This window comes from Daucus carota, chromosome 4 (assembly GCF_001625215.2).
Source record: "Daucus carota subsp. sativus chromosome 4, DH1 v3.0, whole genome shotgun sequence".
Taxonomy (NCBI): Eukaryota; Viridiplantae; Streptophyta; class Magnoliopsida; order Apiales; family Apiaceae; genus Daucus; species Daucus carota.
This window is the reverse complement of record NC_030384.2, coordinates 14440081-14457050: the sequence shown is the minus strand read 5'-3', so window position 1 is coordinate 14457050 and position 16970 is coordinate 14440081. Positions and strand designations below refer to the sequence as shown.

The window sequence follows — 16970 nt, the reverse complement described above, 5'->3', positions numbered from 1 at the left end:
TTAGTAGAACATTTATAGAATATCGAAAACACATCGAAAATATTTTATTGTAGTTTTCTTCAATGGATTTTATTGAGTGTTATTATATATATTTAAAAAAGTAATTAGCATATTGTTTATGATGTTTTTAAAATATATTTAGTTCAATAGAATTTGTTTTTGATTTTTTTATGTGGGAAACAAAAAAATATATTTGACTCTCATTAGTCGATCGCTTGGCAAAATCTGAGTAATATGAAAATATTTATGACTATATAGTAATTAATTTATGTTAGGAAGATTTAACTAATTTTATTTAGGGGAATTATCTTGTATATTGTTTTTTCAATCTTATTTTTAAAAATACTACCTTATCCAATCTTATTTTCAAATCTCTAAAATATTTTCAAAAATACTACCTTTTTGAAAATATTTTCCAAAAATACGGTGGTTGCATATGCAACCATATATGCAACTACAAATCCTGATTTCAAGTTTCAGTTTTCAAATTTCATTTTCGACCTCATCTTTGGAGTTGATATATATATATATATATATATATATATATATATATATATATGGATTCCAAATATGAGGTCGAAAATGACATTTGAAAACTGGAACTCGAAATCAGGAATTCAGTTGCATATATAGTTGCATATGGTTGTATTCAGTTGCATATGGTTGCATTCAGTTGATTCTATTGCAATCTAATGGCCCCGCCAGGGGCACACCATACATCCGTTGCAACTTACAGTTTTCAGTTGCATTTAGTTGCATATGAGGTTGCATTTAGTTGCATATGAGGTTGCATTCAGTTGATTCTATTGCAATCTAATGGTCCCGCCAGGGGCACCCATACTTCAGTTGGAACTTATAGTTTTCAGTTGCATTTAGTTGCATATGAGGTTGCATATGAGGTTGCGTGCAACCTCATATGCAACGGAAAACTGTAAGTTGCAACTGATGTATGGGTGCCCCTGGCGGGGCCATTAGATTACAATAGAATCAACTGAATACAACCCATATGCAACCATATATATATATATATATATATATATATATATATATATATATATATATATATATATATATATATATATATATATATATATATATATATATATATCGATTCCAACGATGAGGTCGAAAATGACATTTGAAATCTGAAACTTGAAATCAGGATTTGTAGTTGCATATATGGTTGCATATGCAACCACAGTATTTTTGAAAATATTTTAGAGAATGTAGTATTTTTGAAAATAAGATTGGATAAGGTAGTATTTTTGGAAATAAGATTGAAAACATGATTATTAATAAAAAAACCCCTTTTATTTATAACTAATCATTATTTAGCATTAGACTAATTAAAATATTCATCAAATATACGAATTCAAAGACATTATTCTCGTAAGATGCACTATAAAATATTTAAGATTATATAAATTACAAACTCTTATTTGTACAAGAATAATTATCAAAATTGTGTAACAAATAATATAGAAATTTAAATTAATTTAATATACCTTAAATTTGAACATTTAAATTATTTAATACACCTAAAGTGTGTATTCTGTCAAGTAATCTATCAATGAATTTTAAGTAATTTAACGTATCTTAATTACGTGTTCTGTCAATTAATCTATTAATATAAACAATTTTTTAATAGTATAATTAGCGTTCAATTAGATAATTAAATAATATTAAATAAGTGCTTATATTAAAGTTTTAATATATCAAGGTACTAAGATACATAATTATTTTGTATAAGTATCAAGGTATTCCTTCAGTTGAACAAATAAGTGAATTATTCAATATTTTATATAATTGTTTGGTTAATTATATAAAAATAGTATGATTAATTTTTTAATCAGATATGTATTCTACTAGGATTAAAATAAAATTTATTAATATCAAAATATAATTAAATATTTTATTCTCTATATTTGAGTGTTCTTGTTTGATCTAATAAGTGCTCGTTAAATGTTATGATTTAACAAGTGTTCTGGTATCTATCTTTGAGTGTTCGTCGTTGATCTAATAAGTATTCTATTAAAGTATATACCAATTTTTGCAAATGATCTTGTATATCTAGTTGAATATAATTGAGATTTAAATTTATATTTTATTTTAATATTAATTACAATAATATGTGTATGACGTAATTCATATCTTTTATTTCAATATGATCAATACAATTGTTTCACTGAGTTTTACCTATTTAATTCAATTTACTCTTTTTTCGAATAAAATGTTAAAAATAATTTATTGAATAAAATACTTTATAGAATCTTTAATTGGTACTTTAGAGAAAACACAGTACAATTTATGCATTTATTTAGTAAATATTCTATTCTTAAAATCAATTAATTATTTTTTATGAGTATCAAGGTATTCTTTTATAAGATTCTATTAAGTGTTCCATTGGCAGGATGAACATTTTTCTGCCTCTCATTTTTTTCAGGTACATTAACCACATAAAATGTAATCCCCGAATCATAAATAAAAGACTCTATACAAGTATACTGTTAACAACGTGATTAAAGGAACAGGAACATTTATTTGAGGCTAAAAAAATATCCAAGTCCTTAGCGAGTTCTGTCAGGGTAATAATTTAACCTTCTTATCGACACACTTTCCTCCCAAGCATGTTGCACACGTCGGAAAAGTCATGTCCTTTAGTTCCCTAATAGTGAAACCCGATTCTGCTGCCAATAAATCAGGTGCAGATGGTCTAAACGTTACCAACAATTTCTTCTTCCTATACATTAATAGAACCCCTAATAAAACCCATATATAAGAATACTTGATAGAACCAAATAACCGATCTTTTCAAGAACCTCCTATCAAAATAATATTCAGCACAACAATAAGATTATGGTGGAACTTAACATCAACATTGTAGGAACAATCGGACCTTGGCCCTGCGTTTTATGATACTAATTAAAAGTTCGAACATAATATTAACCTTAATCGCTACGGCGCAAGCGATTCAAATCCACATCTTCTACTGTATTCCTTGATTTTCCTTGGACGAAGTGTGGCCTTCGATCTCCCAAGGTGTGCCTCTCCTTAAAGCTCCGAAAACCAAAACCCTAGCTGTCTTCTTAAGAAAAACGTGTGCCTCTCTCTGACTCTAGGATGAATTCGTTTTAGTGTGTCTTTCAGCTTTAGGAGAACGAGAATATATATAAGCTACAGTAGGGATCATGGACCATTAGGTCAGGCCTTCCAATGACATTCCGGGCCAGGCCCAATGTCATTAAATATTAATTCAATCCACTAAAGAATTAATATTTGCACTACCTTTCCTAATTCCGTAAATTAATTATTTAATTCGGTTCCCATATTAATTGCTTATAAATTCCCCATGTTTAAGATATCACATGTCCATTAATTAAATTAATTTCTGACAATTAATTTAATCAATATCTTTTATCCTTGATCATCCACTCAACCTTATAATTAGGCAAGAACAAATCTGCCTGCAGGACTAAAGCATAATTATCTTTATGAGCTTTCACGAGGACATCATCATCCGAATATATTTTCCGGACATGGTTTCCTTCTATAGTCAATATCCCACTTTGTATATAATGTCATTGCCCAATCCTTAAATTCGTAATTTAAAATAAATTACTTAACTTATGAGTCAAGGCATGTGCATTAAATACAAGTGTCAATCACTATATCCGGATTAAGAACTTAAGCATTAATTGTAATATCCAGGTTTGATTATATAATAAAATATGAGATATTTTATATTATTTTATATTGTTATAATAATAGTTGAGATATGTGTGAATTAATTTTATTGACCATGTGAGATAGGTTTGTAATTTCTTTCCAATTGATATTAGGATACTAATGTGTATTGTTATTTAGATTATTGTCCCACATTGATTAGAAATAAGTGGGGAACCTCTTCTTGCACTATATAATGTATGGAGTATATTTGATGTAAATGGTGTGATGGGTACTTGGCTCACTTCCCACATTGGTGAGAATGAGAGCAAAGAAGTATCTTTAGATTATAAATTGATTGATAAATGGGAGCACATACTTGTGAAATCTATGTGCAAATGTGCTAGCTTCACTTTTAATATTTTGACCTTTGTCCCACATGGAGATACAAATGTATAGATGCTAGCCATTCATCTATATAAATAGATGGATGTGTTGAATTCTTTAACATAAGGGAGTTAATACATAATTCTCTAGTTTAAACTTTTCTCCTCTACTTCACACATCGAGAAGAAGAGGAAATGGGTGACTCTCAACCCATTATTAAAACCCACTCCTTGTCATGAAATCCAAGTTGATATGGACTTAAAGCCTTTGCTTTGTCCGTCCATTTTCTTTAAGCAGTCTAACATTTTTGCTTAACTTGGTTAAAGGAACTTGTCAATTAAGTGCCTCTCTAACCAAGTATAATAAACAAGTTGGATAAGTTGGTGTATAAGAGAAATCGTATCCCACATTGAAAGCAAATAATGATGAAAGGAGTATGACTTCTATATATATATTATAAAAGAATTAGCAGGATCTAAGTTTTCCTCCCAAGTTTCCTTCCCACATCGAAAAGGTGTGGAAGTTCAAGGCTCCAAGAGCCTACTTAAGGAGGATGGGCTTCAAGTGTTGAATAGAAACCCTTAGGACTTTGAGTCTCTTTGCTTGGTCCATACAAAGTCCTGTGCTCTTGTTAGGCTTGGGTCCTCATAATACTTAGTAAAAAATTTAAAAGACAACTAGAGTTCTCAAGATTCACAAGTGATTAACAGAGTGCAAAAATGGTGTAATGTTAACAAATGAGCCTAAGTGCTGCAAGTTTTCAAAATCACACTAGTGTCCCACATCGATTTTGATACAAATAATAGGCTGCTATATATGTAGTACTACTACTTTAACAATTAGATTTAGCTGCACAAATAATCGGAGCAGCGGAGGCATTGTCTCAACAAGCTATCAAAGTTACTTGTCAAGTACACTTGCTTGTGTGTTTTATTCATAAAAACTTAATATCCCACATCGAGTCAGTAAAGGAGCTGGGCAAACTCTCATCTATATATGAGGGAAGTTATCTACCAGTAGGAAAGTAGGAGTCAAGTTAAGCTCAAGTTAGGCTCAACTTTGAGGTAACTACTTCATTTAAGTAGTTGTGTATTCCTACTTATTTTATTGAATGAATTATTGAATAATACTTCAATTTTCGTTTAATAACTTGATAGATGGTATTTATAATTTATAATATTATAAGTAATTATTAAAGTCATTTAAAGCTTAAAATATGGTTTAATCAACTCTACTAAAGTTATAAATTATATAAGAGAATGATTTATGACAAAGAAAAACATGTATGATTTTAGGTGGTTTTAAAAGACCGAAAGTATCTTGCTGTTTAGGCTGGACTTGAGGTAAGTAAAGTACTTAACTGCAACATAAGATTACTTATTTGATTTGTCCTTGGTGATTATCTGTTATGTGTTATTTTATGATGATTGAAGTGGTTATAGTTACGTGACTTGTGTGTATTTATCGGGAAATGTTGATAGCATATACTACTAAATATATGACATTATGCATATGATTCATTGGGAATATGATTGTATAATTGAACTGTGTCACTGTTACGAGAAGATATGTTTTATTAAGTCTTTTAAAGGCTTGTAAGGGTAGCCCATTAAGGGCAGGCCAGGTTCGATTATCGAATATGAGTTGATCTTGCCTCCTCCACGTTGTTAAGATCTATGTGATCAGATACCACAGAGCAAGGCCGCCTTAGGTCTTGAGCTCGACGGGGCAACGATAGAGTAAGGTATCTGTTGGTAATGGCGCCTGAGGAGGTTTCCCATGGGATATTATGTTGTAAGAAAGCCCTGCAGGCAAATTTGTTGAACATGGTGCACTAATTAAATGTGTCAAGGTTCATAAATATTAAAGATAAGACGAAATGCATTTATACATGTTGAATTACTTATGTATGTTAAATTATCTTCAGTTACTTTACTTACTGAGCGAAGTAGCTCATAGTGTTCTTATGTTGCAGGCAAGGGTAAAGATATAAATAAGTAAAAGTGGGACCGAGCTGAAGCAGAACCTTGTCTGGATGATGTACATATGGCTACTTTGACCTGGGGATGGCCTATCTATATGTTTTGTTATATGTTACCTAGTAATGACACGTTTTATAATACGTTTTAAGTATGGTTTGTATTAAAGAATGAAAGTAGACTTTATATGTGTGTAATATGGTTTTGTTGGGAAAAAAAAAATGCTACTGCTTTTATGATGAATTTGCAATATTATTGTAGTAAGTCTTCTTTTATTAAGTAATTCGGGTTGGGGTGTTACATTAATAATATCATAGAATCTTAGTTCTTTATTGTCAGAATTAAAGAAACAATTATTCTACTATTTTGATCCCGTTCAATATACACAAAGTATATAAGTATTATTCAATAGTCAAGATAAACTATTTCCAAATAATACTTCAGTCGTTCCAATGGTTTGTCTAACACCATTTAGACTGTGAACCTTTATTATATTATATAAGGAGTTCGACAATCTAATCTTCTGCTATCCCATTTGATACTAGATTGTCTACAATATATAATATTCAGACAATGTGAAAACATGCATTCAAGATTCTCAAATAATTGTTATATACTTCAAATGAATATTTCAGTATATCCCTAACAATCTCCCACTTATACTCAAGATATTCTTTGAGTATATCAGCGTTTATTACAAGCAATCCACTACCAACTATAACAACTATGTGACCAAGTATCTGACTCCTATCGCTTCCACGTGCTCCTGAAAAGCCTTAGCTAGTAAGCTCTTCCTGAAAGGATCTGCCCGGTTATCCTTCGATGCTATGTCAACTATAATGATATCTCCTCGCTTAACGAACTGTCGTATGAGGTGATACTTACGTTCTATGTGTTTCGCTGCCTTATGGGCCCGTGGTTCCTTGGTATTTGCCACAACACCAGTGTTATCATAATAAATCATGATTTGCTGAGGCAAATTAGGAACCACACCTAAATCCAGCAGGAAGTTTCGGAACCATATAGCCTCTTTGGCTACCTCAGAGGCTGCCACATATTCGGCTTCCATGGTTGAGTCTGCGATGCATTTCTGCTTCACGCTCCTCCATATTACGGCTCCACGACCCAAAGTAAAAACATATCCCGAGGTGGACTTTCTCTTATCCTTATATGTCTAGAAATCCGAATCGGTATATCCCAGAGGCAATAAATCAAAGGACTTGTAAACTAGCATATACTCCTTAGTCCTTCGTAGGTACTTGAGTATTGCTTTTACAGCACTCCAATGTTCATGTCCTGGGTTTGACTGGTATCTTCTAACCATGCCCACGGCAAAGCAGATATCAGGCCTCGTACATAACATTGCATACATTAGGCTTCCACATACCGAAGCATAAGGAACCGCCTTCATGTTCTCTATCTCTTTAGGTGTCGAAGGACACTGACTCTTTGATAGAGTAACTCCGTGTCTGAAGGGTAAATTACCCTTCTTGGAGTCCTACATGTTAAAACGAGCTAATACGTCATCTATGTAGGGCTCCTGAGATAAAGCCAACATCCTTTTCTTGCGATCCCTTATAAGTTTGATCCCAAGGATGTATGCTGCTTCACCTAAGTCCTTCATATCAAATTGCTTGAACAACCATGCCTTTATTGAAGACAAGATCTTAACATTGTCTCCAATGAGTAAAATGTCATCAACATAAAGCACTAGAAAAACCACTGCATTTCCCTCACATCTCTTATACACGCAAGCTTCGCTTGGACATTGATCAAATCCATACGACTGGACTGCCTGATCAAAGCGAATGTTCCAATACCTAGAAGCTTGTTTAAGTCCATAAATAGACCTCTTCATCTTACATACAAGATGCTCTTGGCCTTCTTTAGTGAATCCCTCTGGTTGCTGCATATAGATGGTTTCCTCAAGATTTCCATTAAGGAAAGCTGTCTTGACATCCATTTGCCAAATCTCATAATCGAGATGAGCTGCTATAGATAAAAGAATACGGATTGACTTAAGCATGACTACTGGCGAAAAGGTTTCCTCATAATCGATACCTTCTTTCTGAGTATATCCTTTTGCAACAAGTCTTGCTTTCCAGGCTTTCACCTTTTTGTCTGATCCCCTCTTTTTCTTGTAGACCCACTTACATGCAATAGGTTTTATACCTTTGGGTGGTTCCACGAGCTCCCAGACCTGATTAAAATACATTGATTCCATCTCGAGATCCATTGCCTTTTGCCAAAGACTTGCATCTTTGTCTTGTATTGCCTCTTCGTATGTCCGGGGATCATCATCATGTTCACCAGAGACCAAGTTCGAAGACTCTCCCAAAAACATGAATCTATCAGGCTGTCGAACAACCCTCCCACTACGACGAGGAACTGGTGCGGTATTAGTGACCGGTTGCACAGTCTGCTGTGGTTGTTCTTCTTGTACTATAGGTTCATTATTCGTCCCTCCAACTAGTTCCTCTAAAACGATACTACTCATGGGTTTGTGATTCATTATATAGTCTTCCTCTAAGAATCTTGCATTGGTGCTAACAGTGACATCCCGATTCTTAGGACTATAAAATAAATAACCTTTTGTTCCCATGGGGTAGCCTACAAACAGCTTTACTTCTGTACGAGATCTTAGCTTAGTTGCGTTCTTGTTCAGCACATGTGATGGACAACCCCATATCCGAATATGTCTCAGACTCGGTTTGTCCCCGGTCCACAATTCTAAAGGGGTTTTAGGAACCGGCTTAGAAGGTACTAAGTTCAGAAGATAAGCTGCTGTCTCTAAGGCATGTCCCCAAAACGACTTGGGTAAATCCGAATAAATCATCATCGATCTAACACTCTCTAAAAGAGTCTGGTTCCTTCTCTCTGCTACACCGTTCTGCTGGGGTGTGCCTGGTGCAGTCAACTGGGATTCTATCCCATTCTCTGATAAATATTTCCTGAATTCCCCAAGCAAGTATTCGCCACCACGATCTGATCGTAGTGACTTGATACTTTTATTATGTCGCTTCTCCGTTTTAGCTTTGTACTCTTTGAACTTATCAAAGCACTTAGACTTACAGCGCAACAAATAAACGTACCCATATCTAGAATAATCGTCAATGAAAGTGACGAAATACTCATAACCACCTCTTGCTTGGATATTCATGGGTCCACATAAATCAGAGTGAACCAATCCTAACACTTCTTTGGCTCTATTCCCCTTTGCCTTGAAAGGCCTATTGGTCATTTTATCTTCTAAGCAGGATTCACAGACTGGAAATGGCTACACTGCCAATGAGCCTAAAGGCCCGTCTACTACCAGTCTTTGAATCCTCCTCAAGTTAATATGACCTAATCTCAAGTGCCAAAGATATGTTTGGTTCAAACTAGAAGGTTCCTTTCTTTTATTAGAGGTAGAAGATGTGTTGTTCAATACCCTATGTTGTAGTTGCAGTGCAGGTTGACCAGGATTAATTATATACAAATTGTCTTGCAATGTACCAGAACATATAATCCGTTTATTTATCATAATAGAAACATTATGATCCAAACAAACATTATAACCATCCATAGCAAGTTTAGAAACCGAAATCAAATTCCTTCTAAAAGAAGGTACATAAAGACAATTGTTCAAAACCAAAATCCTATCAGAACCAAAAGATAAATGAATAACTCCTCCTGCATCTACTGCTACTTTCGTAGCATCTCCCATGAACACGTAGATCTCACCATCTCTAAGCATTCTGGATTGCTGGAACCCCTGCATAAAGTTACAAACATGATCAGTGGCTCTAGTATCTACACACCAAGTGCTCTTAGATATAGCCGCTATAAATGTTTCTGTAACTAGAGAAAGAGACATACCAGTATTGTTTGTCTTCTTAGGAAGAGGACAATCCTGTTTCCAGTGACCCGACTGCTTGCACCGGTAGCACTTTCCCTTAGGCTTTTTCACACCACCTTGAACTCCCACTGCCTTCACAGCTTTCTGTGTCTGAGCCTTTTTCTTCTTCTTATTGCCTTTCGGCTTAGAAGAAGAACCTTTCTCAGCCACATTCACTTGAACACTCTGGCGAAATAATCCTTCAGCTGCCTGAAGTTCTGTCAGCAGTTCCGCAAGACTATACTGCCTCTTGTTCATGTTGTAATTCAAACGGAACTGCTCAAAACTCTTGGGCAAGCTCATAAGGACAATGTCAATCTGGGTTTCCCCGTCAAGCTCAGCACCAAGGATCTCTATCTCATTCAGATGTGACATCATCTTGAGAACATGATCCCTTACAAGTGTACCTTCAGCCATCTGAGTGTTCATTAAAGCCTTCATGGCTACTTGCCTAGCAGCCCTATTCTGATCTCCAAAAAGTTCTTTGAGATTAAAGAGCATATCCGAAACAGTGGCCATAGCCTGATGCTGATGCTGCAAAACACCCGACATTGCTGCCAGAATGTAACATCGCGACATCTCATCAGCCTTTATCCACCGCTTATAATACTCTTTCTCCTCATCAGGAGCATCAGCAGCAGGCTGCTCAGGCTTGGGTTCATAAGTGCAAAATTTGTACTCCTCAGCAGTCAACACAATGTCCAAATTACGTTTCCATTCAATATAGTTAGGTCCGGTAAATTTGTTATCCTTAAGTATGGTGAACAGTGGATTAAAGCCCATTTTATCCTGAGAATCATGCATGAAAAAATCACATTACACATACAGAAGGGTGCATTAAAAATTAAGACCTATTGGTTCCTCTAACAATTATTAAAATTAAATGCACTAATGTTTAAACACCATAAGTTTCTGGTACGTCACGATGGGTGACATGTATACCACCTAAATTTGTTTAAACGTTACTTCGGTCCTATTACTAAACAATAAGCCACGTTGGGGTGGTCTATATTATTTTTCATAGCTAAGTATATACCATCATCAAATCTTAAATTATCCGAAACCTATGGTGAAAGGCATATGTTCAGCCTATTTGTATTTAAAGAGGTACAACTCAACTCAGATCAGAAAGCTCAGTAAATAGCAAGTCATCGGAATCAGTACAAAGAACGTCAAATGATTTATGGAAATCATATGTCAGATAAGTTCCAGGATGCTGCTGCACGCCACTGAAAGAAGTTCATTAATAAGTTCAAGCCTCAGTGCACAAATAATCTTTTGTAGCACGTCCAGGAGTTCAGAAGACATAAAGTTTCTATACTTTATTTCATCAGAAGATTCCATTTAATGAAGATATACGTACAAGACGAAGACTCGACGAACTAACCAAATTCTTATTGTTTATATGACGAAGAATATTTGATTTAACTAGATACAGATGAACCAGACAGTACATCTGTGTATCAGTTATTCAAATTAAATATTTGAAGTCAAGCAGAAGTGGTAGTTCGTTCGTTCGACAAATCAAGAAGAAGTTATTAAAGTTTAAAGAAGACAGGAAGCATTTCTACTGAAGATTGGGTGATTAAATATTTAATAGACTATTATTTCACTTCTCAAATAGTTATATTAATTATGTAATTTATTTATTAAATTAATTCACTCTCGAATTAATTTAATTTATGAATTTATATGATTAACTTAATTAAGTGAATAATTTTCTATTTTATATTTACTACATTATTACTTCTTTTTATCACCAAAACCACCCAGCAAGACAATCTGTGATTGTCTTGCCGATCTGCCCACTTGGAATGAAATCAGTGTGCAAGACAATTCAGTTGTCTTGTCTTGCCGAGTGTTTCAATGGTGTGCAAGACAATTCAACTGAATTGTCTTGCCGAAGGACTTGTGTGGCAGCAAGACAATCCTGTTGTCTTGTCTTGCCGAGAGTCTCACTTCCTGCAAGACAATCCTGTTGTCTTGTCTTGCCGAATGCAAGAAGGTGTGCAAGACAATCTCCAATTGTCTTGCCGTTTGTAGTGTTTGTCTTTCTGTCAAAGAGATTGTCATACCTTCCCTTCTGATTGTCTTTCTGACTTGGTTAAAGCTTGGTAGACAATCTGTGATTGTCTTTCCTTGCCTTGATTTGTCTTGCCCAAGCCTAGATTGTCATACCCTCTTAGTAATTGTCTTGTCTAGTGTTTGTCTTGCATGTACAATGCTTTGCCTATAAATATGGCATTCATTCTTCATTTCTAAGTGTTCATCACTTTGTAAATCAAAGCATTTGTAAAGCTTTCAAGTTGTTCGTAACTTGCTTGATCGTTATATCCACAGTTTTCTGTGCTTTGATAACCCGGTTGTTTTAATCACTAAATCTAGAATATACCCTGTCGAATTTATTCTACGAACTTTAGTGGACATTAAAACTGAACCATTTTAATTATATAACGACTTCAAACATTGTTATATTAATTAATCCTAAATCTGATTAGCAAGTTATATTCAATCAGATTCACTTCCGCGATTATTTTGTATCGATTGTATTCAACCCCCCCCCCCCCTTCTACAATCGTATCTGGACCTAACATATGGAACTTGGTACGCCACGATGGGCGGCATGTATACCTTCCAATATTCTTTGAGTAGAATACTTCAATTCAATATTCGTGTCTGGTTTGATTTTTAGGCAGTGGAGGAGTCACATCGGTCTGACTTAATACCCATAAGCCTTAGAAATCGCCACAAATCAGAGATAAAGAAAATTCGTATCTATTCGTATTAATTTAAGAATTTTGTTCCAGTAATATCTATAACATTCTAGACACCATAAATTACATGCCACGATGGGTGACGTATACATAATTTATATTCGTCTTTATGTTAATTTACATACAAACAATGATGGAGACCATGGGATTTAATATCATATTAATTCCCTCTCCCACTTAGAATTTACTTTGAGGATTTTAATCTAGATGCATCGCCCTATGTTAGTTCTTCGAAGTCCACATGCATACTATCATGGTAATAGCAACACAAAGAACACATAACATGGCAGCATACTAGCATGATTAAAGCATTAATTAAAAACATACCTATGTCCATGTCATTCTAGCATGCGAAGGGTTAGTATCACATGACATAACAACACAAACAAGAAACACATATAACCATAATCAAGAATTATGTAAAACATGATAAAACACATCCACTATTATGGCCCTGGAAAAATCAGCTTCGAATTCATCCTTCGAAAAATTCCAGAAAACTTCGAGAGCCCGTTTGGATGCCTAAACGGCCTCAGAATGCCTCGAAAAATTCCGAAAAACAGACATCGTATGCAAAAGTTACAGCCAAAACAGAGCAGCACCCCCGTAACCAGATCGCAGCAGTGGAAGACCTCTGTTTCTTGCAGCCCCGTTGATAAAACAATTACATACAAATTGTACAGACGAACCAGCCTATTCTATTACATCAGATCATAATCTAAAACAATTACAAATTGAATTACAAGATTAAACTATCACGATCAACCCTCGTGATTTACAACAGCCACGATAAACCACGTGGAATCCAAACATAACAGAATTAAAACACAGCCATAATAGTGGATAACAACCTGCATCACAGAATCACTATATACATGCATATATAATCATGACATGGACTACATATCTTAAATCATAGAACCGCAACCTCGCTCTGATACCATTGTAGGAACAATCGGACCTTGGCCCTGCGTTTTATGATACTAATTAAAAGTTTGAACAGAATATTAACCTTAATCGATACGGCGCAAGCGATTCAAATCCACGTCTTCTACTGTATTCCTTGATTCTCCTTGGACGAAGTGTGGCCTTCGATCTCCCAAGGTGTGCCTCTCCTTAAAGCTCCGAAAACCAAAACCCAAGCTGTCTTCTTGAGAAAAACGTGTGCCTCTCTCTGACTCTAGGATGAATTCGTCTTAGTGTGTCTTTCAGCTTTAGGAGAACGAGAATATATATAGGCTACAGTAGGGATCATGGACCATTAGGTCAGGCCTTCCAATGACATTCCAGGCCAGGCCCAATGTCATTAAATATTAATTCAATCCACTAAAGAATTAATATTTGCACTACCTTTCCTAATTCCGTAAATTAATTATTTAATTCGGTTCCCATATTAATTGCTTATAAATTCCCCATGTTTAAGATATCACATGTCCATTAATTAAATTAATTTCTGACAATTAATTTAATCAATATCTTTTATCCTTGATCATCCACTCAACCTTATAATTATGCAAGAAATCTGCCTGCAGGACTAAAGCATAATTATCTTTATGAGCTTTCAAGAGGACATCATCACCAGAATATATTTTCAGTATATACCTAACATCTCGTGTTCTGGTAATTACAATACAAATATCGTTGAGCAAGATTTTATAGAATGGTTTCTCATAACCAAAACCCTTGATCCAGACATGTATGACCTCCCTTGAATCTGTAAAAACAATATCAGCGTCACCCATATCAAGTAACAGAATCTGCTACACATCCTCCTTGTAGATCTCAAATATGTTTCCAGTGATTTCTTCTTATTTATTGTCATACTCCCTCCGTTTTGAAATATAGGTCGCTTGACTTTTTTGCACGTACTTTTAAGTCTTTTGACCGCATGCTTAAAATTTTTATTTTTGAAATTTTCTTTTTCTGAATAATAATATCAATTATATTTTTTTATTAAAAAAAGAAAATTTCAAAAATATTGATTTTTAGCATGCGGTCAAAAGACTTAGAAACGCGTGCAAAAAAGTCAAACGACTTATATTTCAAAACAGAGGGAGTAACAAACTTACAAACTACTTTATCACTGCCAAAAACGTGAAACGTCAAAATACTAATCCGTCCCGTTGCTTTCCATCGAATCTATGATGAAACCGCATATGTGATGGATATGAAACTTTTTGGATATATGTAAAGTATTGAATTGAAATTTATGAATGAAAGCTGTTATACTAACAAGGTAATTACTAAATCTATATATGGATAGTGCTGATATATGGGTAATTAGAATATCAGCCTGAAGATTGCAATCTCTTCGGAAAAGTAAATTTTTGAGATTTCGTGGTGATTGAATACAATATACGTATGTACAAAACTTATAAATTCTTTTGTCCTTATACTACCCTTATACAGAATCTTAATAGAATATAACAATTTATTTGATTAATTATGACCACAAGATCAAATACTAATGAACGGTCAGATGTATGGTCTCTCGATTCTCCCCCTAAACTCTGGTCTCTTTTGAACCTTCCCCTATATATATATATATATATATATATATATTCATAAGACCCATTTCATATATTTTTGGAAATGATAGGTTTAATAAATTTTGTAAGAACAAAAAAATAATCATAAACTCAATCTATTTTTCACAGTTATTTGTGTAATTATTATCTCGCCATTTCATATAATTTTGAAAATAATAGGTTTAATAAATTTTGTAAGAACAAAAAAATAATTATAAACTCATCTTTCGATAAAAAATTATGCATAAATTTTATAATAAAAATAAAAAGTAATACGAAATAAATATAATGTTAGGCACGATACTAGATTAAAAAATTTTATAATTACACATGCGACTCTTTCGAACATAAAGAATAGAAATGATATAAAAATAAATCTTAACATATGATTTGATTATATGTTTGTAAATTTTAATTTTTTTTATATTATTTTAGCTTATGCATGAATGAAACACAAATAAATAAATTAGTTCTTGTCCGACACACACACACACACACACATATATATATATATATATATATATATATATATATATATATATTTTCATGTGAAAGCCCATTATACCCTTTTTATTTATGCACCTATCCCAAATATCAGTCTGTGTCGAAAGTGCCCAAAATCACGTATTGTATCCGCATTGCATGGATGCGCAGTTGCATACGCATGACACGTATGTGCGATGCCATCCTCGCCCCTCTCCTATTGTATTGTGTCCTCGAAACACGCATTCACTACATGCGTTGAGCAAATTGAGAAGCAAACATGGTTGTACCTTTCCTAACTCACACATGATATACCATTCGACCTCAACGTTCTGTATCACTCGACCTCACTCAGCGAGACCATCACACATCAGTATATGATCATCCAAACTCATACGAATTATACGTACAAGGTTATGCGCTAAATTATGGAGTATGTGATTCCCTCTTTTATTTTCTATTTTAATTTTATTCCACCCAGCATACGCATTTGACATATGCGAAGTGTAGATATGTATACAATAAATCCGTGTATTCTGTAGCAAAAGCACATGAAGTCAGTGGGAATGGAGTAGTCTTTGTTGTACTACCTTTCTTTCTGCGTTGGTTTCAGTAGCTAGATGTTTTTGTCTAGGTTAAAAGTCTGGTCAGTACACGCATTCAAGAAATGTGAAATTGTTTGGGTAGAAAAGACACCTAGTTTGACAACTGTTATTTTGGGCAGCTTATGTATAAAATAAATTTATTTGGGTCATTTTCTCCATATTTTCTCTTAATTTCAAGTAACTTTTTTATAAAAGACGACTTATTTCGTTCATTTTCTCCATATTTTCTCTTAATTTCAAGTAAATTTTTCATAAAAGACGACAATAACTAACAACTCTATCATATGTCAAAAATCAGATTACTTTTTACTTTAATATGATTCTTATCTAACCAATTTTAAATTATAAATTCATTTTAGTTTAACAATTAAAAATTTTATCAGATAAATTTTTTCCTGATATTATTTATGACTCTAAGATATAATAAAGAAAACTATCATAGTTTTAGTAAAATTACAAAAAATATTTATATTAGCTGCAAATTATATAAAATGAAATCAAATCAAAACTTCAACATTATACTTTAAACAAAGTTGAGTCCAAAAGATATAACTTAAAAAAATATTTAATATTATATACAATGGCAAAAGACAAAAGTTACAAAAATCATAAATTACTTTTATTTTCATTATGAAATTTTTAATATCTAATAAATCATTAATAAGTCAATATAA

The 16970-nt window shown here is 33.6% G+C and overlaps 1 long non-coding RNA gene across 1 annotated transcript; it reads left to right on the top strand.

Moving 5' to 3' along the window:
* Nucleotides 1-5084: 5084 nt before the first annotated feature.
* LOC135152072 (uncharacterized) lies at nt 5085-6245 on the top strand. The gene is made up of 3 exons (XR_010291188.1): nt 5085-5114; nt 5346-5393; nt 6026-6245. It is a non-coding gene; the product is annotated as an uncharacterized LOC135152072 (long non-coding RNA).
* Nucleotides 6246-16970: the final 10725 nt, after the last annotated feature.